The sequence below is a fragment of the Natator depressus genome, chromosome 9 (genome assembly GCF_965152275.1).
Source record: "Natator depressus isolate rNatDep1 chromosome 9, rNatDep2.hap1, whole genome shotgun sequence".
Classification (NCBI taxonomy): Eukaryota; Metazoa; Chordata; order Testudines; family Cheloniidae; genus Natator; species Natator depressus.
Genome location: NC_134242.1, coordinates 48,912,387 through 48,939,610, shown reverse-complemented (window position 1 = coordinate 48,939,610; position 27,224 = coordinate 48,912,387). Strand labels below are relative to the sequence as shown.

The 27,224-nt window shown below is 43.9% G+C and overlaps 1 protein-coding gene across 8 annotated transcripts in view; it reads right to left on the bottom strand.

The window, feature by feature from the left end:
* MAP3K13 (mitogen-activated protein kinase kinase kinase 13) overlaps positions 1-27,224 on the bottom strand; it is a 133,272-nt gene that overhangs the window by 93,413 nt on the left and 12,635 nt on the right. For 4 of the 8 annotated variants that reach the window (XM_074964101.1, XM_074964099.1, XM_074964107.1 and 1 more), the window contains exon 2: positions 26,277-26,406. The exons of 2 other annotated variants lie outside the window; for them this stretch is intronic. The gene's annotated coding sequence lies outside the window, so the exon portion shown is untranslated. Of the gene's footprint in view, positions 1-7,092; positions 7,839-26,276; positions 26,407-27,224 lie in introns of those variants that run through there. 2 more of the 8 variants (XM_074964102.1, XM_074964103.1) reach the window with 2 other exon arrangements.

Sequence of the window (27,224 nt, the reverse complement as noted above, 5' to 3'; positions counted from 1 at the left end):
AAATTATAAAAAAAACAAATAAACGAGGAGTACTTGTGGCATCTTAGAGACTAACAAATTTATTTGGGCATAAGCTTTCGTGGGCTAAAACCCACTTCATCGGATGCACGCAGTGGAAAATACAGTAGGAAGATACACACACACACAAACATGAAAAAATGGGTGTTGCCATACCAACTGTAACGAGTCGCAATTCTCCAACATAAAAAACTTCAAAAAACAGACTCCAACGAGAAACTGCAGAATTTGGAAGAGTCTTTACACAAAGTAAAATGTATTTCCCCATGCTAATTTTCCCCCTACTGTTACTCACACCTTCTTGTCAACTGTTTCAAATGGGCCATCCTGATTATCACTACAAAAAGTTTTTCTTCTCCTGCTGATAATAGCCCACCTTAATTAATTGGTCTCGTTAGAGTTGGTATGGCAACACCCATTTTTTCCATGTTCTCTATGTGTGTGTGTATATATATATATATATATATATATATATATATATATATATATATATATATATGTATATGTATATCTATCTTCCTACTGTATTTTCCACTGCATGCATCCGATGAAGTGGGTTTTAGCCCACGAAAGCTTATGCCCAAATAAATTTGTTAGTCTCTAAGGTGCCACAAGTACTCGTTTTTTTTCTGATACAGACTAACATGGCTATCACTCTGAAACCAGTTCAAATTATAAATACTGAATACTCACAATGAACTGTTCATAAACAAGCTACAGATCAAGTTTTATTTGAAGAAATAGTTCACCATATAATTGTGAACTATGAATGTCTCCATTCACTTGCAGACAATTGAAATAAATTTATTCATTACAATTTTTTGATCTTCACTAATTATGAAAATGGAAAATTAAAAATATATAATAAGAAAAGCAATTTCTTAATTCCCTTGTCAACTTAAAGTTGTTTAAATCTCTCCCCTCAGGACACAGCAAACAGTAAGAAGCAAGGAAACAAATTAAAGAGAAACTTCATAACTGACACAGAAAAAAGCAACATAAGAAAGCGATTTAAAAAAACAAAACAAAACAAAACCAGGTCACTTTGGAGAGTACTTTATCTCAGGAACAGCTTGACCTAATGCCCCCAAATTTACATCACCTCAAGACCTCAACTGGCACTCAATTTTCAAGTCCTGTGCCAGGATTGCACTAATGTACAATAATACTTTCTCTAATACTGTCATAACCATACAGCTAAGGGTAGCCTAGAATTCCTCCTTACCTGTAAGGGGTTAAGAAGCTCAAATAACCTGGTTGGCACCTGACCAAAAGGAACAATGGGGAAAGAAGATACTTTCAAATCCGGGGTTGGGGTTGTGTGTTCTCTTGGGAAGCAGAGAAGCATCAGGTCAGAAAACTCCTTCTCCTATAAACCATCCTAAAATGAGTCTCAATATTGCAAAAAGTGTAAGTAAATAAGGCAAGGCGTGTTAGATTAGGTTTTGTTTTAGCTTGTGAATTTTCCCTGTGCTAAGAGGGAGGTTTATCACTGTTTTTTGTAACTTTAAAGTTTTGCCTAGAGGGGAATCCTCTGTGTTTTGAATCTGATTACCCTGTAAAGTTACCTTCCATCCTGATTTTACAGAGGTGCTTCTTTTACTTTTTTTTTTCTTTCTAATAAAGTTCTGTTTAAGAATCTGGTTTACCTATTTGGTTGGTATATTATTCTCAAGCCTTCCCAGGAAGGGGGTGTAGGTCTTGGGGGGATATTTTGGGGGAATAGGAATTCCAAGTGGTCCTTTCCCTGATTCTTTGTCTAAATCACTTGGTGGTGGCAGCATACTGTCCAAGGACAAAGGATTTGTCCAAGGACAAAGGATTTAGAGAAGTTTTTAACCTAAGCTAGTAGAAATAAGCTTAGGGGGCTTTCATGCGGGTCCCCACATCTGTACCCCAGAGTTCAGAGTGAAAAATATTTGTCAGGGTTTCCTCCCCAAACAATACTACCCTCAACACACTCATCCAAGAACTGACTGATTCTACCTTCATTGCATTCATGACAGAACAGCACAAAATGTCTCTCTACATCTATTGTATAAAGCGTAGTTGTAGCCATGTTGGTCCCCAGGATATTAGAGACACAAGGCATGTGAGTAATATCTTTTAATGGACCAACTTCTGTTGGTGAAAGAGAGAAGCTTTTGAGCTACAAAGAGCTTCTTCTTTAGGTCTGGGAAATGTATTCAGAGTGTCACAGCTAAACAAAGGTGGAACAGCTTATTTAGCATAAGTAGTTAGCACATATTTCAAGGGACCATTCAAGGTGAAGTGGTCCGTTAACACCTCTCCAGGCATGGTGGGGTGAAGTTAAGTGGCTTATAGATTGTTGTAATAAACCACAAATACAGAGTCTCTGTTCAGTCCATGATTTTTAGTATCTAGCAATGTTATGAATTTAAGCTTCCAGGCTTGTCTTTTTAATATTTGGTGCAGGTTTCCTTTCAGCTTAAGGACAGAGGTCAGATTTAGCATGATCGCTTTGTGAAAAGCATTCAACCACAGGTGATGAGGTGTTTTTGTTGTTTATCATTTTTCTGTGTGAGTTCATTCAAGAGCATAGTGATTGTCTAGTTTCACCCACACATATTTGTTATTGGGTCATTCAATGCACTGGATGAGGTATACCACTTGTTGTGATAGGGATATGTAGAACTGTAGCAGAGTGCCGACTCACTGGCGTGGCGCCTCCTGCTGGTCAGTCCGAGAATTAGCTCATCCAGCTCAGGAGCGCCCTCCTCTGGCCAATTTCTCGCCCTCGCTTACATGCCCTGTTGTCTCCACCATCTCTGGCCCCGTGTCCCTCCCCGACCCTGGTGCCCCTTACCTTGGAGTGCTGCCCCACAGCAGTGCCCCCACACTCTGGGTCTCCCCTCCCAGGGGAACCCCAACCCCCCTATAACCACCTTGCCTCAGTGGCTACTGCCAGTTGTCATCTAGCCCCTTCTCTCAAGGGCAAACTGCAGTCTGAAATGGCCACTCATCACTGGCGAGGGGGTTTGACCTGCTGCCTTTTCTTGGCCTGGCTGCCTCCCTGCAGCCCTAGGACCTCCTCAGGCCTTTACTGCAAGGCCTCAGCCTGGGAGGTCGCCAGGCCAGAGCTCCCCAACTCAGCCTGCCCTTTCCCAGTACTGCTCTGTCCAAGAGACCCCTGTCTCTGCCAGGCAGCTAGGCCCTTCTTGCTCCACTGCTGGAGCAAGACTCACTTCCTTTTCCCCAGGAGCCCTTCTTATACTGGCCCTGCTGGGCCCTGATTGGCTGCCCTAAGCCCACTCGTGATTGGCTCCCTGGGGCAGCCCTTTCCCAGGGCTGTTTTTAACCTCTTCCAAACCGGAGCAGGGTGACTGCCCCTGCTACAAGGACCCATAGATCTTGAAAGGTGTGTTGATCATCATAGCAGTGGAGTCTCAAATACAGTATTTACAAGATAATGGACAACACTCAGGAATCCAACCCAAACATAGTCAAACTCATCCATTGCATCCTTTATCATTTTACATTCAGTGACGAACACTTTGTCCAAACCATGGGAACAGCCATGGGTACAAGGATGGCTCCCCAATATGCCAACTTCTTCATGGGCCACCTTGAAGAATTTCTGGACAAATGCACCACAAATCAGGGATATCCCTTAGATATATCAATGATATTTTCATCCTCTGGACACAGGATTTAAACTCCCTCACAGATTTCCACCAGAACTTCAACAACCCCAGCCATCCACTAAACCCTTTTTAGAACACTCCCACACTAGCATTAACTTCCTGGACACCATGATCAGCTTCAACAATGGAACCCTACAGACAACTATATACAAGAAATCCAACGATCACCAGACCTACCCTCATGGGTCCGATATCCACCCCTAACACACCAAGAAATCTGTTCACTACAGCCAGGTACTCAGATACTACAGAACATAAGCCAAGGAGAAAGTCCAGGATAAATACCTTAATAAACTTAAAGCCACCTTAATTAAATAAGGACACTCAACCAGAGAAAGAAAAGGAGTACCTGTGGTACCTTAGAGACTAACAAATTTATTTGAGCATAAGAAATTTGTTAGTCTCTAAGGTGCCACAAGTACTCCTTTTCTTTTTGCGGATACAGACTAACACGGCTGCTACTCTCAACCAGAGAAGTACATCGCATCATGGAATAAGCCACCGAAATACCACAAGAGAACTTGATTCAACACAGAAATAAACCCCCTCCAACCACACACCTCTACTTGTCACCTACCACCTCACGCTGGACCCCATACGGGGTATCATGCAACAATTACACCCATATTCGATGGGGACCACATCCTGAAAGAAATCTTTCCTGAATCTCCTCTTCTGGCTTTCAAACAACCCCCACTCCAACCTCATTATCAGAAGCAAACTCACCACAGACAAGGGTACACCAATTCAAAGTGGCACCAGACCCTGCCAGAACAGATGCAAAACCTCTAGGCATAATTCCACTGCTGCGATGAGCCACACCTTCACAACACACCTCTCAAGATTCATGGTCCCACACGTGGCCTGGCATAACAAAAGGTACGATTAAAATGTAATTATTTTGGTGCAAGTCTGTGTATGGATACTCCTATTTTGGAATAAAATTGGCTGCAGTCAGCAATAAACTGGACTTAAATTGAGTGATCACACACAGACTTGCACCAAAATAACTATATCCGTTTTAATTCACACAAGTATAAAATGAGTGACAAAGAGTGGGTAAAACAAGCAGATGAGGGAAGCACAAGTTAACGAGACAATAGTATGTGAGCTCCTTGAAAATGTGGACAATTTGCCACTCAAAGGAGATTATCAACCATAGAGGTCATTATGATCTTTGTCTCATACTATTGGTAAAAAAAAAAAAAAAAAATACTCGTAGAAAGACAGAAGAAGCATTACTGAGGGCACGTCTACGCTTGCAAAGTTACAGCGCCAGCAGTTACAGCACCACTCAGAGAGCGCCAAAGGAAAACTGCTGTTGTGTGTTCACACTGACAGCTGTCTGTGCAATAGCATGTTCACACTTGTGGCACTATTCGGAGCAGTGCACTCTGGGCAGCTATCCCACAGAGCACCTCTTTCTCTTTTGCCGTTAAGACTTGTGGGAAGGCGGAAGGGGTCATGGGGCATCCTGGGTCCTGTCCCAATGCCCCGTGATGCATTGCTTCAGATCCCAGCAATCCCTGTGATTCCGTCTGCATTTGGCGCCATCTTTCAATGGTTTCTGTACTGCGCACCCTGCCCCTTTCGGGCTGCAGGAATGGATCCCGACCTGTTGACCAGTATGCTGCTCGCACTGACCAACACGTCACTAGTGGCAGTGGAATTACTCCTTAAACTACAAAGGCAAGAGGAGTGCAACATCGATCTCACCACGCATACTAGCTACGACATGAGATTGCTTGTGGCATTCACAGAGGTGCTGACCACAGTGGAATGCTGCTTTTAGGCTTGGGAAACAAGCACTGAGTGGTGGGATCACATCGTGATGCATGTCTGGGATGACGAGGAGTGGCTGCAGAACTTTCGCATGAGGAAAGCCACATTCATGGGACCATGTGACGAGCTCACCCAGACCTGGAGTGCAAGGACATGAGAATGAAAGCTGTCCTGCCGTTGGAGATGCACATGGCGATTGCACTGTGGAAGCTGGCTACTCAGGACTGCTACCAATCGGTCACTAACCAGTTTGGAGTGGGAAAGTCGACCGTTGGAGTCGTGTTGATGGAAACGTGCAGGGCCATTAATTGCATCCTGCTCCAAAAGACAGTGACTCTGGGCAATGTGCGTGAATTGTGGCTGGCTTTGCACAAATGGGCTTCTCGAACTGCAGAGGAGCAACCGACGGCATGCACATTCCAATTCTGGCACCAGACCACCTAGCCACAGAGTACATTAATCGCAAGGGCTATTTCTCAATGGTTCTCCAGGCGCTTGTGCATCACCGTGGGCGTTTCACAGACATTAACGCAGGCTGGTCCGGAAAGGTGCATGATGCACTCATCTTTTGGAGCACAAGCCTGTTCAAGAAGCTGCAAGCAGGGACTTTCTTCCCTGACCAGAAGATCACCACAGGGGACGTCAAAATGCCCATTGTGACCTTGGGAGACCCCGCCTATCCCTTAATGTCGTGGCTTGTGAAGCCATACACAGCACAACTTGACAGCAGCAAGGAGCAGTTCAACAACAGGCTGAGCAAGTGCAGAATGACTATGGAGTGTGCATTTGGCCATTTAAAAGCCCGCTAGCGATGCCTGTATGGGAAGCTGGACATGGCCGATGACAATATATTCCTATGCTTATAGCCGCCTGCTGTACACTCCATAATATTTGTGAAGGGAGGGGTGAAAGCTTCATTCAGGGCTGGACCGCAGAGGCTCAGTGCCTGGAGGCTGAGTTTGAACAGCCAGAGACCAGGGCTATTAGAGGGGCACAGCGTGAGGCCATAAGGTTCAGGGATGCTTTGAGGCAGCAATTTGAAGCTGAAAGCCACTAATATTTGTTGCTATGCTCGGGATTGCAGTGCTTGTAATGCTTGAAGGTGATTGGTGTACATGATGCAAGAAGGGACCTTAACATAATTGTATGTTGCTTTGCAGTGCTCTTTTTGTTTTCACTTAATAGAACAAAGATTGCTTTCAAACCAACGCAGTTCTTTTATTGAAAGACAACAACCAGAGAGTGTCAAACAAAAAAAATCAGCAGCAGGGAGTGGGATGGAGGAAGGGAGGTCTCAAGAGGAGGAGGGGTCCCGGGATGGCTACAGATTTGTGTATGTCCAGGGATCATACCCAACCTTCTCCTTTGGAGTACGATGCAGCGGGTGCTGTACTTCAGCAGGGCCAAACTGCAGAGGGATGGGTGTTGAGTGCAGTGGGTAGTGGGAGTCCACAGTGCTGGACTGTGAGGAGGGAGCAGTGGAATGCTGCGGGTAGAGAGTGGAGCCAGGAGGTTGATAACAGTGTGTTGGCGATGGGGGGGGGGGGGCACATGGGAAAGAGTTTTGCAACAGAGGCTGCAGGGGAGGGCGGGCGCGGAGCTGCTCGGTTTGAAGAGCTAGTATCACCTGGAGTGTGTCTGCTTGGCACTCCATAACTGTTAAGAGCCGCTCCGTGGCTTCTTTCTGGTGTGCTGCATTCTCCTTTAGGTCCCCTCTTCTCGCTGTCCCGCCACTCCTTCAGTTCTTTTTTCTTGGCGGCGGAGTGCATCATAACCTCACGCAGAAAGTCCTCTTTAGTTCTTCTTGGATGCTTTCTAATTCTGCGCAGCTGTTCTGCCGCCAATAAAGAGAGAGGCTGTGCTCCCAAGGTCATCTCTGTGAAGTTTAAATGCAACATTTTACAGAAGCAGTATTGTTTCCAACACACACAACACTGTTTCAGTGCTTTAAAATGCAGCCAGTACTCGCACACCTGTCATTAACTGGCTGACCCCAGGCAAGCACACATGAGCCACAAGACCCCCAAAATGGTGAGTAACTGCAGGGGCAGGGTAAATCACTGTTCCCAGACCCTGCTGTACACTGGGCTCTTGGGAACCTGGAGAGAGTCAGCACTGTAGGGTGGGCCTGATAATTATTCTTGTCACCACACTTTCCACAGGAGGGGATCATAATGAACAATATCTCGCTGCTGAGGGTGAGCAGGGAATCAAGGGAGGGTCTTCTCCAAGCCTGTGGCTTCCACCCTAGCGCCTATGCGGCTCGCCTGTGTGAAGCAATGATCCCCCCACCTGTCAAGGCAAAGTGGCGTGGGAAAGTTACCGTTAATGGGGCATGAAACAAAGCAGCTCTGCTGAGGAACCTGCGGCAGCGGATTGCCCAGTATCTCCACGAGAGTTTCCTGGAGATCTCTGAAGGAGATTCCCATGAAGTGAGGGAGTGTATCAACAGCCTGTTCCACCACTCAGGCTAGGCATGAGGTGGGAGACAAGCCTGCTTTCTGCAACCCTCCTGCCCTCAACAACTCGCTTCAGCAATTCCCAAAATCAGATCCACTTACCAGGGCCCTTCTCTCCTCTTTGCACTTCACCAAGCTCTGACTGCTGTGACTCCTAGGATCCTCCAGGGTAGAAAAGAAAACCTGACTGCATGTATCTCTGGCCTCCGAGTCATCCTCTGCCTCTGGGTCCCCCTCCCCCTCTTTGTCCAAGATTGCCCCCTCCTGGCTTGGTCCACTCTCGACTGGCACGCAAGCCAATGAAGTATCCACAGGGTCCTTCACAGTGGAGGTGGGGTCGCCACCGAGTACCGCATCCAGCTCTTTGTAGAGCCAGCAGCTCATGGGCACAGCACTGGAGCGGCGGTTTGCCTCCCGCGCCTTGTGGTAGGTGTTCCGCAGCTCCTTCACTTTGACCCTGCACTGCAATGTGTCCTGGTCATGGCCCCTTTCTGTCATACATCTAGAAATCTGTCCATAGGTATCATAATTCCGACGGCTGAAGCGCAGCTGGGACTGTGCAGCCTCCTCTCCCCAAATACCGATGAGGTCCAGCACTCAGCATTGCTCCAAGCTGGGAATCGCCTGGTGCATGGAGCAGGCATGGCCACTTAGAAAGATGTGCTGAGACCACTGTATGCATCACAGAGCAAACAGGAAGGGGACTTTCAAATTTGCAAAGGAATGTATGGGGTGAGGCAGACGGTTGGTCAACCTGAGTGCAGGGCAGTAGAGCTCAAACCAATGGCCAGAGAGGTGAGAACAGGCATTGTGGGACACCTCCCGGAGGCCAATCGCAGCGCTGTAATCACCACGGTGTCTACACTGGCACCGCAGCGCTGTAGCCCCGGTGCAGAAAGCTCTAAGCCTCTCGGAGTGTTTTGTTTTGTTTTTTAAGAAGAGCGCTGCTCTGCGCAGTTTCTGCGCACTAAGTGGCTTGGCAGCGTGTACACCTTGGGAGTTACAGTGCTCAAAGCTACTTTACTGTGCACAAACTTGCCAGTGTAGACAGGGCCTGAGATAAACCTGATTATACTTCCTACAGTAGTGTACCTACTCTAGCTGGAAGGAATTTTACTTAAGAATTATAAAAAGTTATGAGATGGTATCACTATAATTTGGGTTACTGCATTAACTGCAACGAGATGGCAAATGGAGTTTCTTGAAGATGAAATTAGAATCAGAATAAAATACTCAGAATGTATACTACTATATTTTAATGGGCTCATTTGGATTAGATGGAACTTTAGAAAGGTCTGTAACAAATTATTTTAAATATAAATATCAATGTAGGTTTTTATCTAAAAATGTCAAGAATCTGAATCGCCCAAAGAAAAGTTGTTAATCAAGGGAAAGAACAGGTGATTACAGTACACCACACCCTTAAGTGTCTCAAGAGGGAAAATGGAGTATAAAGATCAAGCTTTATTTTCCTGTTCCACAAAACGTAAACCCTCAGAGATGAAACAAAAATACAAAAACAAGATTAATGTTAAATTAAATAAAAGCATAATAATAAGGAACATATGATGGATAGTTTCAATATAGTTCTAAATACAGTTAAAAGATGGCCCAGGCACATAGAAAATTAAGAGCAGTAGACTGTAAAGAGATTCTTAAAAACACTGGAGGATATAAATGCTGGAAAGTGGCAACATGCCATTAGAATTTTTTTACATAAACACCAATGCTTTTCTAGAACAGATTTTAAACAGTCAGTCCAGAACTGGTCTGACTCTTAGTTAAGGACCACAGGCACCCTACAACAGAGAAGATATCAGGGTCTTCATCACTTGTACTGGTATGTCAGTTAAACCTGCACCCTAGTCTACCAATGCTTCTGTTTTATGGTTTACCCTTTACTTTATACATGCCTCTTTTAGACCTCATTCCAGCAAGGTGCTGAGAATCTCCAATGCCCATTCAAGCTAGTGGGAATTAAGGGCACTCAACAACTCACAGGATTCAGTTAAGCACAAATGCATACACTTTATTAAGATATTTAATAAACAAAATTGTTTACAATGTGCATATATAGTAACCAATGTTATGAACTAACATTTGGGTTAATTCCAAGCTCTACAGACTGGAACCAAAAAAAACCAAAACACATTCTATAGAGGCCAATGCAAAATGCTTGCTGACTGACTGCATTTTTTTAATTCCCTTTTGGAATTAAGAGAAATTCTTTCAGTCTAGCATTTCTTGCCCTAATAAAATATCTTCAGAACTGTTATTACTGTCTGGGTTAAAATACTGTCCCCTGAAAACATGACTTAAAGGAATGGGAAATCAAGAGAGTCACAGAGACAAATAATCTTTGGTGAAATTCTGGCCCTACTGCTGCCAATGACTTCTACCAGGGCATGATTTCTCCCATGTCCAGTTTTAGATCCCTTAATAATTCTATCTTTCTAACAAGACTACGAACATAATCTCATATTCACAATACCACACCCAGTTCCAAACAAAATATTCTATGTAAAAAGAAATACTTACAATACAGGGACAGGCTGCATAAACAGTGAAACTACCAGTTGCGGTTGATTTCTTCACACAGTAAACTTTGTCCTCAGCCAGGCTGTCGTGCCTGGATTGGTATAACATTTGTACACATTAATTTGGCCTGGGGAGTTTCTATCTAACTGAGTAAGGTGGGAGGGTTTGTTATTTTAACTCGTGGCTGATAACAGCTTATCAGTAACTTCTCAAAGGTCGAGTTCAACACATTTGAAGAGCGAGAGATGCAAAGAAAATACCGAGTAAGCCTGTGAATCCCAGAATTCTCTCTTCCCCTTAGGGTGGGTCCTTATGAGTCTCCAGGATCCCCCGCTTTTCCCCACACTCCAAGAACCTATTCTGCAGTCACAGTCCTTCTGAGAAAGGCAATATGCAGCTCTCTTCAAAGGCAATGAGCCCCACCCTTGAAGATGGCTTTAGCTGCCATTAGGAGGAAGCAACATGAAATGCTTCCTTCCAAGGGAGGAGCTTGTTGTGTTTGCTGCATTCCCAGCTTCTGCCAATCCAGGTACTAAAATGAAATCCTGAACGCTGACTCAGCATGGCAATGTAACTGTGTCACCGCCACCAGTCTTACAACCAGAGTTCCATGCCAGCCCCGTTTTTTTGGTTTTTTTTTTAAAGTATGCATTTAATGCCTAATACAGCTCTCACTGAAATTCATGGGAGTCCTTCCACTGATTTCAGTGCATGCTGGACTAGGTCCTTAAGCAGAGTTCATTATCCACTACATTTTAGGGTGCCTAACTGATGTAAAGGTATTTTTTAGCCATATAAAACTGATGAATAGAAAGGTTCTGCTGAAAATGCCTGGATAGGGACACTTGGGTTCTCAGGGATAGCATCTGCAGAACCTACTGTCTCCAGCAGTCCACCCAACTTTGACTTTGTTGGCCTTTAGGATGTGGACCAAGACACATCCTCTTGGTGAAGCATTCTGTTGATTTTAGACCATCAGCTGGTTGAAAACTATAGAGAGGTATTTAAATTGCTTTTAATATTAAACTGTAATAGATGTCACATCCAGTTGAATTTAATTTTCATTGTATGCCCAGATGCCACAGCAATGGGTGCACAAACGATTAAACAAGCCAAGAGGAGGGGAAAAAAAAAAGGCCACAGATAACCGCCTTTGCCCTCCTCCTCCTCCACCTCCAGTTCTTGTGATCTAATTCTTAGTAGCTGGGTTTGAGTCCTGCTCAAGACCCCATATCAAAGCAGCCTTGGATGATTTTCAGCATATTAACAGATGAACGCATTACTACACAAGATACCCACCCGAAATGGACTGACACCATCAGAATTCATTTCATGCTGGTGTATCTGTCAGAAAACAGGCTAAACTCATGAGAATTCATTTCCTAATGAATCAATTCCTGCTTGGGACACCTATATGAACTGTGGAGTGGTGCTTCAAAGCCGGTTTTGTTGCAGATGAATATTTTTGCACCACAAGCTTCACACCAAAAATTTTTTTTATAAGTTATCAACAAACTGATAATCAGTTCATGGTCATCAAAAGTTTGTTTTGCAACTTGTCTGCATCACAAAATAATGCTGTACACATATGAATCCCTTTCATAAGTAATCTCCAAAGATCTCTTATTTGTCCTAATTGGTGGCTACATCTTGCCTCTCTCAGGTGGACTTTAATTAGGTTTGCTGGATCTATTCATGTCACTCTTACAAGAACAAAAGGATTTTTCAAATTATTTTAATTTTATTAAAGGACTATCATTAGAAAAATATTGCAACAAACCTGGTTTAAATTGACATTCTTGTACTTTATTTTTAAAAGTAAAAAAAAAACTACAAAGGTCTGTTTATAATTTAAATAAATAAAAAATAGGTTCATTTACCCACTCCTTGGGATTCATAACACATCTAGCAAGCCAACCTTAATCAAACCATCATGTCTTTCTACCTGTCACAGGTAGGAAGCAGCATTTCATCATCCCACATGGCTTGGAAAATATCTGCAGTCTTAATCCCAGGTAACTGCTGAGCTTCAAAAGGCTGGTGGCAACTTTAAACCAGAGAGAGAACTACAGACTTATTACTAATTCATCCTGGGTGCAGCTGCTCACCAGCAACTGCTGGGTCTCTCAACTGACAAATGTTAGACATTATTGTCACTTAATGGTATTTAGTACCTACAGCCCTATCTACTGTCACATTTCCAAAATGTTCTGGCACCATTTAACTATCAACATGAATTAAGAAAGTTTAGTTTAAGCCCTGAGTTGTCAAAGGACTCAGGAGCACAGAATAAGCTTTGCTAGCCTGACACAGAAAAACAAAACTTATTACATGTCTGGAGAAAGCTGAAGCCCAAGGACAGAGGTCTGACAACCCACTGTAATTCACAGGCCGACAAGGCAGTGACTTAATTATAGGTCTAGGTATGACTGTGAAGAGAATGAGAACGCATGTGTGTGCGCAAACTTCCATGACTGCAGCCCTCTTGGATAGAGGGAACACTTTGTATATGAAGCCTGAAAAACATCCAATGGAAGAAAATAATTTATTTTATTCTGTAGAAGTCAAAGATAAACGTTGCTTATTTTGCCTCTGCTGACAATAGATTAGTCCTGTTTTAGAGAATAAATTACAGCACAAGCCACATCACCACAAGGAAAACAATACCTTCCATCCCTCCTCCTCAAAGGCTTTACTTACACTAAGGAAATCTAATGTGCCAACACATTCCCCCTCCAGCATCATGCCTGCAACGTACAACAATGCTCCCAATAGTGCACAAACAACCACAGTATCTTTTTGATTAGACTGGCTCAAGGCTAACTGTTACGTGGACCTGCACTGTGCCAATTTCCACTGGTGCAGCACAGTACTAGTGTAGATGAGGATCACGGGCATAAAAGCCCCAACAGTGCAAGTATTTCCCCCATTACCACCTCACCTGTTACAGCTTACATGGCCTATCTGGTCTACCTTCTCTACTCCACTGACCAGGGGTCATGTTTGCTGGAAGCCAGTTACCTGTACAAACATCATTGCATACATTGGAGCTCCTTTGCACAATGTTTTATCAGCAATCAACTTGGATAGGTCATCTAATCCAGTCCCCTGCACTGGGATAGGACCAAGTATTTTCTAGCTTATCCCTGACAGGTGTTTGTCTAACCTGTTCTTTAAAATCTAAAATGATGGAGTTTCCACAACCTCCCTAGATAATTTGTTCCAGTGCTTTACTACCCTTACAGTTAGGAAGCTTTTCCTAAGGTCTAACCTAAATCTCCCTTCCTGTAATTAAATCCCACTACTTCTTGTCCTGTACTCAATGGATAAGAAGAACAATTTATTAACCTCCTCTTTACAACAACGTTTTATGTCTTGAAGACTGTTACATCCCCCCTCAGTCTTCTCTTCTCCAGACTAAACAAACCCAATTTTTTAAATCTTTCCTCATAATTAATGTTTTCTAGACCTTTAAATCATTTTTGTTGCTGTCCTCTGGATTTCCCCAATTTGACCACATCTTTCTTGAAGTGTGGTGCCCAGAATGGGACACAGTACTCCAGTTGAGGCCTTATCAGTGATGAGTAGAGTGGAAGAGTTATGTCTCGTGTATGGCTCAGACTCCACAAAATGATGTTCATTTTTTTGCAACAGTACTATATCATGGACTCATATTTAGTTTGTGATCCACTATAACCCCCAGATCCTTTTCTGCAGTACTTCTTCCTAGTCCGTCATTTCCAATTTTAAGAACATAAGAATATACGACTGGCCAGACCAATGGTCCATCTAGCCCACTATCCTGTCTTCTGACAGTGGCCAAGACAAAATACTTCAGAGGGAATGAACAAACAGGGCAATTACCAAGAGATCCATCCACTGCCGTCCAGTTCCAGCATCTCGCAGTCAGAGGCTTTGGGACACCCAGAGCAAGCAGTTGCATCCCTGACCATCTTAGCTGATAGCCATATCCTCCATGAACTTACCTAATTCTTTTTTAAACCCAGGTATACTTTTGTTCTTCACAACATCCCCTGGCAACAAGTCCCATAGGTTGACTCTGCAGTGTGTGAAAAAGTACTTCCTTTTGTTTGTTTTAAACCTGCTGCCCATTAATTTCATTGGGTGATCCCTGGTTCACTCTCAGGAATGTTTTCTAATCCTTTCTTCATTCTTGTGATTCTTCTCTAAACCCTCTACAATTTATCAATATCCTTCTTGACTTGTGGACACCAGAACTGGACACAGGATTCCAGCAACAGTCACCCCAGAGCCAAATACAGAGGCAAATTAACCGCTCTACTCCTACTCAAGATTTCTTTATTTATGCATCCCAGGATTGCATTAGTACTTTTGGCCACAGCACTGAATGAGGAGCTCCTGTTCACCGTGACCCTAAATCTTTTTCAGAGTCATTGATTCCCAGGATAGAGTTACCCATCCTGGAAGAATGGCCTACATTCTTTTGTTTCTAGATGTATATGTTTACAGTTAGCCATATTGAAACATATATTGTTCGCTTGCACCCAGTTTACCAAGCAATCCAATTGCTCTGTATCAGTGACCTATCCTTTTCTTTATTTACCTCTCCCCCAATTTGTCTGTCATCTGCAAACTTTATCAGTGATGATTTTTATGTTTTCTTCCAGTTCATTAATAAAATTTTAATTAGCATTAGACCAAGGACAGATTCCTGCAGGACCCCACTAGAAACACACTCGCTCAATGATGTTTCCCCATTTACAATTATATTTTGAGACCTATCACTTAGCTAGTGTCATTGTTTTGTGTAGAGATTCACAAGGCCTTGCTGGAACCTCAGGATCTGTTTATGGAGCCCTAATACCAAGATGTGGCAGCACAGATGGTGCTCATGCTGGTTCCTCAGGAGGAGGAGGAGGGACTCTCTCCACCAGGTACGCTAGGGGTGGGGGTGTTTTGTTTTTTTAACAGGTACTGACAAGAGCTGATTTGCAGGCTGGGGGCATAGAGGAAGAATTTTCTAGGTTTGTATGTTAGCAGTTTTTAGAAGGGCAGATATAACTTCATTCAAGGGCACAAATGTTCTTCCCAATCCACAGTCTGCCATGGTTTCCTCCCCCCCCCCCGCACACACACACACACACACACACACACACACTTCTTTGTTTATTGGGGGGTTTTTAAAGGTCAACACTTCTCTGTGTTTATATTATGGAAGGCAGGTCAAGGAAGTGCACCTTGCACTTGGAGTGAAAAGTGGGGAGGTTTGAGATGGTTCTTACTTTCTGAAAGAATTTGTCCCACAGTCTGGAACCAGACCCTTAAAAAGCTTTCTGCTGCACAGAGGAGCACAACGTGCCATTGCGCCTGAGGAGCAGAAATATCAACCACAGTCTTTATCCCAGAGCTTTAGGCCCTTTTAAATATCCTGGCTCCCCTTTTAAATATCCTGAGTGTCTTGAAAATAAGGACCAAGGCCTTAAACTTGACTCTATATTCTATGGGGAGCCAGTACACAGAGGGAGGGATGGATTTGATGTGGTCAGAATAACCCATGTAGCTGAGGAGATGTGTTGCAGCATTCTGTACTAGTTGGAGTTTCCTAAATGCTGAAGTCTTCATGCTTGGGTATATCACACTGCTGTAGTCAAAGGTGACAAAGGCATGAATATCTGAGATCAGGTAATCATCCACGAGGATGGGACATAGTTTCCTACCTGATAGAAAACATTACTTGCAGATAAGGATCATAAAAGCCCCTCACCAGGCCACTCAGTTCAGTTTCTCCATAATCACTCCAGGAGAGAGAGTAAAATTGCCATAAAAAAAAAATCAAGGGGAAATTCATTTCACTAAGAAAGGATTCCTTGCAGGAGTTCTGTCAAAGTACAGAGGAGGAAACATCTGCTCTATTCTGAGGAGGCAGAAAGACTGGAAAAGAAGCTACTGTTTCAAATATACCCAATAAGGAAGGTCTGTCCCCATAGTTAAAATTGTTCAACACAGAAGATCCATAGCAGGATAAATATATTTATCATTACACTGTGTGTTCCCGCCTTGAAGCTCTTCAGCTAATGGGATGAAATGATGTGAAAGAACACGGGCAAAACTAAAAGAACTTAGGAAAACACACTGCTGCATAAGGCATCCTTATCATCTTAAATGACAGATTTAAAACACAAGAAGAAAGTATATTAACTTTTAATATACCTGTTAACTGTTCATTTCCTTTTAAGAGGCTGCTATAGCACACTAGACAACATAGTAGGATGAAGGCTGTATACCCGCAAACAGAGTTCAAAAAATGGTGCCTCAAATATAGGCTCAACCAGCTTAGAAAAACACTGAAGAATAAGATCATCCTAGGACTAGAAAGAAAAGAGGAGGCAAGTGGAGGAACTGGAGGATGAGTAAGGAGAAGAGTGAGTGCTGCAAGCCACTTGCTGATCAAGAGCAGCATGGCAGGCACATACAAGGAAGGGCAATGCCCATGGAGAACCATAGGAGAAGAATGTATATAGAAATGAGACGGGAAATAAAACAGCATTCAAAGGCTGCTGGTGTGCAAGGGCCTGTGACCTGAGTGCGATGTGTCATTCCATATTCTTTATGAAAATATGCTTATGACATGAATATGACATAACTGAGATGTGCTTTATGCAAGATGGCTCATGTGAGATATCATTGGAAAGGTGATAATTTACTGAATGTGATTATCCAATTTGCATGCCTGTATCATTTCTGTATCTAAAGTTAGGAATATTGACAATGTATCTGTATTTCAACTACACTACTTTGGGTGACGTCCACTGCCAACACTTCTGGTAGAACAATGGAAAACCCAGACACATCGGATGGCCCATCATCAAGCACAATAGACTATGAAATGGACTTGGCCTTCCTGTGGACGCTCCATACTGCCACTGACTCATGGATGATGTGATACTACAGAGTCACGTAGTCTTGTCACCTGACACTAAACCATTACTTGGGACTTCTTGTAACTTTCCACTATAAGGGGGTCAAGCTTGGGAAACAAAGGAGTCCCACCTTATGTAAATCCTATTTAAGGGCGAAGAGGAAGGCAAGCAGGAATCCTCCTCTCCATGGCTGTCTGCCCAAGAAGAAAGATTGCAAAAGCCACCTGAAGGAAAGGCAAGCGGGGAATCCAGACTGAAACAGGGGTCTAGTCTGAAAAGCAATATAACTGTAACTCTGAACCACAGAAACTTTGCAACCTGCCTGCAATATCTAGGGTGAGAAATACTATTTGTAACCAATTTCTTTAGTGAAACTAGGTTAGTTTGCGTGCTTGATTTCATTTGTTTAGTAATCTGCTTTGTTCTGTTTGTTACCCCTTTTACCACATAAAATCTGACTTTCATAGTTAATAAAACTTGTTTTGTTTATTACAAACCCAGTTTCTGTCATTTCTAACTGTGGGGGCAAGAAGCATGCACACTTCTATCCACATTGAGGGAGGGGGTGAATTTCATAATATATCTGAGTCTGCACTCCAAGGGAGGTGGACATCTGAGGGCTGGAGCAAGTTCCTTCAACTGAGTCTTCCCAGAGCTGATCTGCAGCTGGGTGTGGTCCTGCCTGTATGTGTTAGAGGAGGTTTTAAGAGCTTGGCTCAGCAAGACAGCTTAAAGGGGGCCCATGCTGGCAGAACAGGTAGACTCAGTGGTATCTCAGCACATCAGGTGGCTTCTCAAGGAGTCCAGCCCATCACACTGAGTTGTTAAAAACAGATGAAAGTTCAGTTGACCTGTTATATAAAACCATTGATAAAATAAGTGAAAGATGGAGCCAAAGAAACTAGTACAAACAAAACATGTTTAAACTAAAAGAACAGATTAGGGGTTTGCAGGTCACAAAATTGCTTATGGCAACAAATCAAAATGGCAGTAAAATGACAGGAGAAGGTGGTGCACTGTTGGAGCATCTCTGGCGGAAATCCCATGTCCAGGCTGACTTACTCCATTATAATTTTGTTCACTCCTCCTTCACCTCTGCCATCTTCCTAGCTAAAAACTCTTCTTCTCCACCTTAATTGAATCCCATGTCTTCAATCCCAGCCACCTTTTGGCCATCTTTGATTCACTCCTCAAATCCTCCTTCTCTCCTGCCTCCACATTTTTCTGTGCATAGGCTCTAACCAATTTCTTCCAAGAGAAAAGTGACTAAATATCACATGAACTTTCTCCCTTGGCACACCTACCATTCCCCCTTCTCGTCTTACTTCCTTGTCATACATGCAGAAATTTCTCATCTGCTGTCTTCTTCTAATTCCTCTATTTGTGGCAGTGACCCCATCCCATCTTCTAATTTCCCTTACACCCAGTCTCATACCCTCACTTACTCCTCTCCTTAACTGCTCACTCTCCTCTTGCTCTTTCCCCTCATAATGCAAGCATGCTTTAGTGTCTCCTATCTTAAAAAATAACCACCCTGGACCCCATTTGCCTCTCCAGCTACCACCGTATCTCCCTTCCATCTCTACGCTCATTGAATACGTTGTCTACATCGCTGTTTGGAGTTCTGCTTGTACAATCCGTCACACATCCCTTGCACTCCACTGAAACTGCTCTTGCCAAAATCTCTAATTACCTCTTCATAGACAAAGCTCAGACCCAGTACTCCATTCTCATCTTCTGTGACCTGACAGCCACCTTCAATACCACTGACTATGCTCCTCCTCTTGAAATTTTGTCTTCCACTTGGCTTCCATTAACCTGTCCTCTCCTTGTTCTCCTCATACCTCTTTAATTGCTGCTTCAGCATGTTCTTTGGAGGATCCTCCTCTTGCCTTCTCACTTTCTGAGGGGGTTCCACAGGGTTCTGTCCTTGGTCACCTTCTCTTCTCCCTCTATACCTTATCTCTGGATAATGTCATTCACAAAACACAGATTCAGCTACCATCAGATCTACCTCTCTACTCCTGACTTGTCTCCCATAAAAAACTAAAATCTCAGCCTGTTTCTCTGACATCTCCTCATGGATAATTAGCCATCGGATCAAGATCAATCTTCCCCCTAAGCCCTCCCTGCTACCTCCTTTCTTGATTACTGTGGACAACACCACTCTCCTGCCTGTCATGCAGGCCCATATAACCTGGGCATCATCTTTCACTTGGAAGTCTCTCTAGGTCCTCACATCCAGGGTAAATCTAATGTTTGCAGATTCTTTCTGAATAACATCTCTAAGATACAGGCTTTCTTATCCCGCCACACAGCTAAAACTCTCGTCCAGGCTCTCATCATCTCACAGCTCAGTTAGTACAGCAATATTCTCTCTGGCCTTGACAAATGCAATCTTGCCTGCTCATATCCATTCAGAATGTTTGTGCAAGGATCATTTTCCTAGCCCATCACTTTGGCCATGTCACCCCGTCCTTGCATCCTTGCACTGGCTCCCTCTTTTCTACTGCATAAAACACAAGCTATTTGTCCTCACTAGCAAGGCTTTTCATGGCCAAACCACACCTTACTGATCACTCACTATCAAGATGTTGACTTCCCCATCGAATCAGCCAACGATGCCAGCTTCTTATCATCATGCAGGCTTGAAAGAAGCTCCCCGTAAACATCTCCAAATCCACCTCAGTATTTTTCTTCAGTTGCTTCCAAAAAACTTGAGAATGGTTAGGTCGCTGATGTGCTGAGAGACAGCCCGTCATGCTAACAAATATTGTCTTGTCACTGTTTTCTACTCCCGTCTGTCTGTATCCATCTGTTGTCTCTTGCCTTATACTTAGAACGTAAATTCGTTTGCATTCTTTGGCAAATTCTTTTTGTTCTGTGTTTGCACAATGGGGTCTTGGTCCATGTCTAGGGCTCCTGGGGACTATGACAATACAAATAATAAATATTAATTTTGATAGCTGATGTTGCCACCCCTTTCTAGACATGGCTTTTCCTGAATTTGGGGGGGGGGGGAGAAGGAGCATTACTTAGCAACTTGATTGTGGACTGGATAGTTTAAAGGAGCTAAACTGAAGGAGAGGAAGTGAACTTCATCATCACAGCTATCAACACTGACTGCTGTGACCAAGGAATGTACCATCACACCACTGGGCGTCATCCTGAAAGACGTCCTGAATAGAGGAGGAGAAGGAGCCAGATGATAATCACCCCCATCTGTTAGGTTTGAATGAATCCTGACCACCATCTGGCATGGGAACCTGCTGCCACCCCTTCCCTACGGTGATTTTTACTTCCCTATTGTACTACTTCTGTTTCTTTTTTGCTTTCTATCTAGTAAAAGTCGGTCTTAAGATAAACCCATCCTTGTAACACTGCTGTAATGAAAAAGAAAGCTCTGAATAATGCCTTAAGCAGCCTGATACTGGTAAAAGTTTTGCCAAGTGCTGAAGGGCTAATAAGATCACATGCTGTGCTTGTTGTTTCCCTGTTAGGAACTGCTACTTGATAGAGAGTGAGTCTGCTTAGTGGAAAGCCTCAGCAGGGACAGGACTAAGAACCTTGCACCAAGGGTTGTGAGCCAGCTAGGAAGGCTGGGGGGAGTTCTTGTGTTTTCTTTTGAACTTTGTTAATAAACCCAGCCCCCACAAAAGGGTGTCACTCAACACATTAAAGCCAATGCTGAAGTTATCAGGAGTCCAAGAAGGGGAAACTGAGGCAGTGGCTAGTCCAAACCCATCAGGTAGGCAGTGGTGGTCCACACAGGCTGAGAGCAAACATGGCCAATTTTAAACACAAATGGTAAAACTTTTGAAAGTTACACACAAATGAAAGACACTTTTAAAATGGGAACACTTATGCAACTTTAACTACTGGCATTGTTGTGTTGGGAACAATACATTTTATGTTTTGTTTCCCCACAACTCTGAGAACTAAAAAACCTCTTATTTATCTGAACACACTCTTTACAGGAGTGGAGACAATACAAGAAGTAGTTGGCCATTTTTTCATTCAGAGAACTCAAAAACACTACAGTCAGCAATAGATACAGTTTTATTTCCAGTTCTTCACCACAAGCTCTCCCTACAAAAATATATCCATACGAAGACTTTTCTGTAAACATGATTCAATCTCATTTTTTAAATACTTGCTTTTTTCATGCTGTGAGTTACTGTATTTGTGCATCCCCCTGGCACAAACCCAAAGGTCAAGGTACACAGATACCTAGTGGCTGATATGCCTCAATGATTATGTCACATGAAACCAGGTTCTATCGAAACTCCACAAATAGATATTTCTGAAATAACAGGAGAATTCCAGCAGAGGCAAAGCTCAAGGGTAACAATACTGCACTTAAGTATATATTGCTTTGCTTCTGTTTCTATGGTAATACAACATACCAGTGGAGGGGGGGGGGGGAGTGGAGGGGACCAAAAAGGTTACTTATACTTAAGGCTACAATTTAATCATGAGTATTTTTAGTAAAAAGTCATGGATAGGTCACAGGCAAAAACCAAAAAAAAAAAAAAAAAAAAAAATCAGGGCCCCATGACCTGTCCATGACTTCTACGCTGTGGAGGCATGCTGCAGGGGGAAAGCCGGGGCCCCGCTGCGGGGAAGGGACCCCATGGGGGCCCATTGCTGCTCCGGCCCTGCCAAAGGGGGAGCCCCGTGGTGGGCCGCCAGCGCTCCAATCACCGCCGCGTGGAGGAGAGTGCCCCGGGGGTGGGGGCCACCTCCATGCGGGGAAGGGGGGTTATCCTGGGGCCAACCCCATTGGCAGCTGCTTGGGTGGTCCCTGTGGCCAGCTGCCCAGGGCCACCAGAGCAGCAGCCTGTGTGGCTGGCTGCAGAGCCGCTTGAGCAGCCTTGGGTTCAGCCACACTGGCCGCTGCAGAAGTCACGGAATCCATGACCTCCATGACAGACACAGAGCCCTACTTATATTACAGTAAAACTGTGCTTCTTTGAGATGCTGTCATCAGTGTGGTTCCCACTACAGGTGCATGTAACGGCAGGGCACCTGTGACTCTCCCTCACTTCCCTCGCAATTTAAAGCCTATGGTAGCTGAGGACTCAATAGGGATTGAGCTGGGATATAGGATCTACGCTGACTACAATATCTTTAAGAACCACAGTTATTGCAGAGGGTAAGTCAACATTTTTTTCCTCTTTCAGCATGAGTCACTGTGGATCCCACTGTAAGTGACTGGCAGGTAGCATCCTCTCAGGATGGTAGGAAACGAAGAGTTCCAGTTGCATCAAACAGTAACTGAAGTACGGCTCTCATGAACGTGGCATCTGAGCTAGTAGCTAAGTCTAAGGCATGGTGTTTGACAAAGGTCAGTGGGTTTCTCCACATTACAGATTTCTGATATTGGCACATTCCTGAAGCAGGAAGAGGATGTTGCTTGAGCTCTGGTGGAGCGATGTTCAGTGGAAGCAGCATGCCAGGCACATAGCGAGATATGCTGCGTTACCCATTTCCACGTTCTCTATGGAGAGATGGATGGACCTTTAGAACATCTAGCTGTGGCAATAAACAGAAGGGACAACGTTCTAACTGGTTTGGTCCTCTCAATATAATAAAGCAAAGTCCTGGTAACACCAAGAGCTATAGCTTCTCTTCCCCCAGCATCTAGTGTGGTTTCAGTAACAAGACAGATGGACTGACTGGCTCAAATGAAATTCCAAGACCACCTTAGTAGTGACCTTGTCCTGTCATATGGAGGATTGGGCCATAAGCACCGGAAGTTCATTCACTCTTGTGGCTGAAGTGTCAGCCACCAGGAAGACCAACTTCAGAGTGAGATGGGGAAAGGAACATCTGAAAGAGCCTCAAACAGAGGCTCCAAGAGCTTCAGGAGGACCAAGTCCCCAGCAGGAGCAGGTTCTCTGACTGGTGGGCAAGTGTGTAAAACCCCTTGAGGAACTTCAATACCATGAGGTGAAAAAAGATCAGGAATTCCAGGCTGGGCAATGGAATGGAGCACTGGCACTCAGCTCGCTCTATCAGGCCAGGAAATGCTGAGCTGTGAACTTAGCATTGCGTCTAAATACATCCAAAGGCCTCTCAGACCAGACAGAGCTACAGGGCACTAGTGAGATGGCTCCCTCCCCCCACAACTGAGACCCAGTGACATTTGAAACATCCATCACCCAGAAGGACTCTGCGGGGGAAAAACACCACCACCCCGGCCTCTGCAGAAGGTAGGGCAGAGAGAGAAGCAGCAAGCCCCAATCAACTCCCTCTGATTTATGTGGCAATGAAGGTCCAACTCCTATGACTCCCAGAATGGGGAGTGATGTTCCTAGCCTTGCTTTCTCTAACACTAGCAAGGGGGAGAATGAGGATGTGGCCATGGCTCAATGTGACCTGAAAGGACAAGTACATCAGGGGCAAGGAAGCAAAGAGGCTAGCACTGTTCCTGGTCCCATCCTCAGACAATGAAAATAGCCTCAACAGAGACAAGAATTAAATAATATATGGACATGCTTAGCACTTATATAGTATTTTTCATCAGTAGAGCTTAAAGCCCTTCATAATACTACACGACTACAGGATGGGGGACCGAAGCCCAGCTGTCCCGGGGCCAAAGCCCAAGGGCTTCAGCCCTGGACAGGGAGTCTGTAGCCTGAGCCCCACCACCTAGGGCTGAAGCCGAAGCCTGAGCCTCGCTGACCAGTTTGACAACCCTTGTACTATTTCCTTCTCTTTTGTTCACACCTTTCAAACATATATGTACTCTTCAACCCACCTGTAATCATCTCTTCAGCCCCCTGATCACTTCTGTTGCTGTTTGAAAACTCTCTCTAGTTTATAAGTCTATTTCTTGCAGTGTACAAAGCAGTATTACCGATGTGTTCGCACTGGAGCCAGGAAGAAGGACTAATTTGTCTTGCTCTGTGATGTGATGCCCTCATGCATGGCAGCCCAAAAATTGAATCTGCCTTTTGACTACCATAGATTGCTGCAAACTCATATATAATTTGCTCTCCATTAGCCCCCCTACATCTCTTTCAACATTACCATTTTAAAGATTTTTCCTTCTCATTTAACTTCAGTATTTATCATTATTTACTGTTTCCCCAGAAGGATTTTTCCAAGTTGAATCTCATTTTGGGGGGGTGGGAGAGTTATGCTGTTCACATTTCTGATCTCTCTAGATGCTTTTATAGTATTTTTGTATCCCCACTGGTATTTGAAGCCTCTCACAATTTACTTCTCCAATGCCAAACTCTGCCTTACTGGTGCACTCATGCAGACTGCCCCTCCTTTCCCTCTCATCAGACTGACACTTCCCTTATCCTTTTGTCTATCTTCTTGTGATCTTATTACTACTGTTATAATAGTTCTTGACTTAACTGGGACAAAGAAAATTATTCTGAGATCTTCCTGTCCTAGCTGCTAACCTGCTCTGTATTAACTATCCAGGGTGCTGAGAGATCATACTGAATCCCCAGACAAACATTTAACAACGCTTTCAAATTTATGTTTTAGCAACCATCCACATTTACTTCAGAAGTCCATGAATTACTAGTTTTGCTGCTACAATTGCCTAATTTCCTTTTGGGTGAAAACTACTTAAAAAAACCCTAATATTAGAAAATTGTTCTATGCCATGTCTATAACAATATAATAGCAATATATAATAATAATAATACTACATTTATTACAGCATTCAGTCTGAAAGATCCTGTAATGGGGAGCCCGTTGCGCCCCTGAGTATTCAGCCCCTTGACCCTGCTCCTCCCAAACTCAGAGAGGCTCCAAGCTCGTGCAACATCCATGCTCTTTATTTGTGTCCATTTCCCACCACCAGTTTCCTACTATATACAGACTATTTACAATGGCTTGGCCTAACCCAGGCCTGGTCAGCAACAGAGTAGCAGGCTCCTACCTCTCCCTGAGCCTCACTTCCTCCCAGCCTTATATCTTCTGCCTTAAGAGGCTGGCAGGTGCAGTCAGTGATTATCCAAACCTAGCAATCCATTTCCCCTGATTGGGGCTGGAGTGGTGGGAGCTGATTGAGGCTCCCCCAGCAGTGACCTGCCACATATCCCAGTGAGCTGTAAGTCTTTATCATAGAATCATAAAATATCAGGGTTGGAAGGGACCTCAGGAGGTCATCTAGTCCAACCCCCTGCTCAAAGCAGGACCAATCCCCAACTAAATCATCCCAGCCACGGCTTTATCAAGCCTGACCTTAAAAACCTCTAAGGAAGGAGATTCCATCACCTCCCAGGTAACCCATTCCAGTGCTTTACCACCCTCCTAGTGAAAAAGTTTTTCCTAATATCCAACCTAAACCTCCCCCACTGCAACTTGAGACCACTACTCCTTGTTCTGTCATCTGGTACCACTGAGAACAGCCTAGATCCATCCCCTTTGAAAGCCCCTTTCAGGTAGTTGAAAGCAGCGCTCAAATCACACCTAATTCTTCTCTTCTGCAGACTAAATAATCCCAGTTCCCTCAGCCTCTCCTCATAAATCATGTGCTCCAGCCCCCTAATAATTTTTGTTGCCCTCCGCTGGACTCTTTCCAATTTTTCCACATCTTTCTTGTAGTGTGGGGCCCAAAACTGGACACAGTACTTCAGATGGGGTCTCTCCAATGCCGAATCATCACTAACACACAGCTATTTGTTAGGCAAGATGTTGCCACTGTTTAAATAGCATGCAAACATTTAGAAGAGTTTAGGACAGGAAGTGAAGAATGCTGGCTAAGATTTTCAAAATATGGGATCCTAAATCCATATTTGTCTTCAGCCTGCACTTCTTCAGAAAGCCAAAGGCATTCTGAACTGATGTAAAGGTCTACCTACCCTAATCACTCTGCATAATCAGGACCCTAAGATGTTGAAGAGCTCACCTGCCATAGAGAGCAACCAAAAATAACCCCTTACCTTTTTCAAGACACTGTGGGTTCCAGTAGAAAAGTATGAATTTGCTCATTTTTGAAAGACTTAGTGATCCATGTGTTTCTGGTAATTTGATCCGTATGGTGCTCTTCACAGAAATTGGTATTCTGGAGATCTGAAAAGAATGCCAATTTAATGTATATATCTCCAATAAAGTGCACACTGTTACATTCATACTGCACTTTTCCTGTTTTCTGATGGCTCCATAAAAGTTCATCTCAAATCCAATCAAAGTGGACAATTATTCTGCTCAGAACCACAGTTCTGCTTGGGCAAGGAGAGGTTGTCTGTTAACATCATGACATTGTAACATCAACCGAGCTCAGGGACCCATTGCATTAGGTGCTGTACGAACTATTAGTAAAAGACAGGTGAAGGCACTTCCCCAGGGTCACACAGCAGTTCAGTGGCAAAGCCATGAACAGAACATTAGTCTCAAGACTCCTAGCCTATGCTGTTCACACTTTATTCATTTACATTTACATGGCTTTCGGTTTTTAATTTTGGACACTGCGGTTTCATATGTGGCTGAAAAAATGTAGTGTAGTTCTGTGGTATTTGATTTTCCCAGGGTCTCGGAGACTATTCTAACCATGCCAGCACGTAAACCTAGACCATGCTAATTCCATCCATGCTACAAGGTGGTTGCCTTTTGTTTGTAGCATGAATAGGACAACAAAGTTATAGCATACATAGCACTAAGAAACTATGACAAGGCTCTCAATAGCAAAACAACCTCCACTCACACTAAGAGTACTGAATGTCACTGTAGGCTCATTTTTCAGGCAGAATAACCTAGTTTGACAGTAATTTAATTTGGCTGTGCCCAAACCAAGTTATAGCATGGCATGTGTGTGGAGGCGGCCAAACTGTGTAACAGACAATTGTTTAAAAAGCTATACACCATGATTCAGACTAGGTCTTCACCAGGGC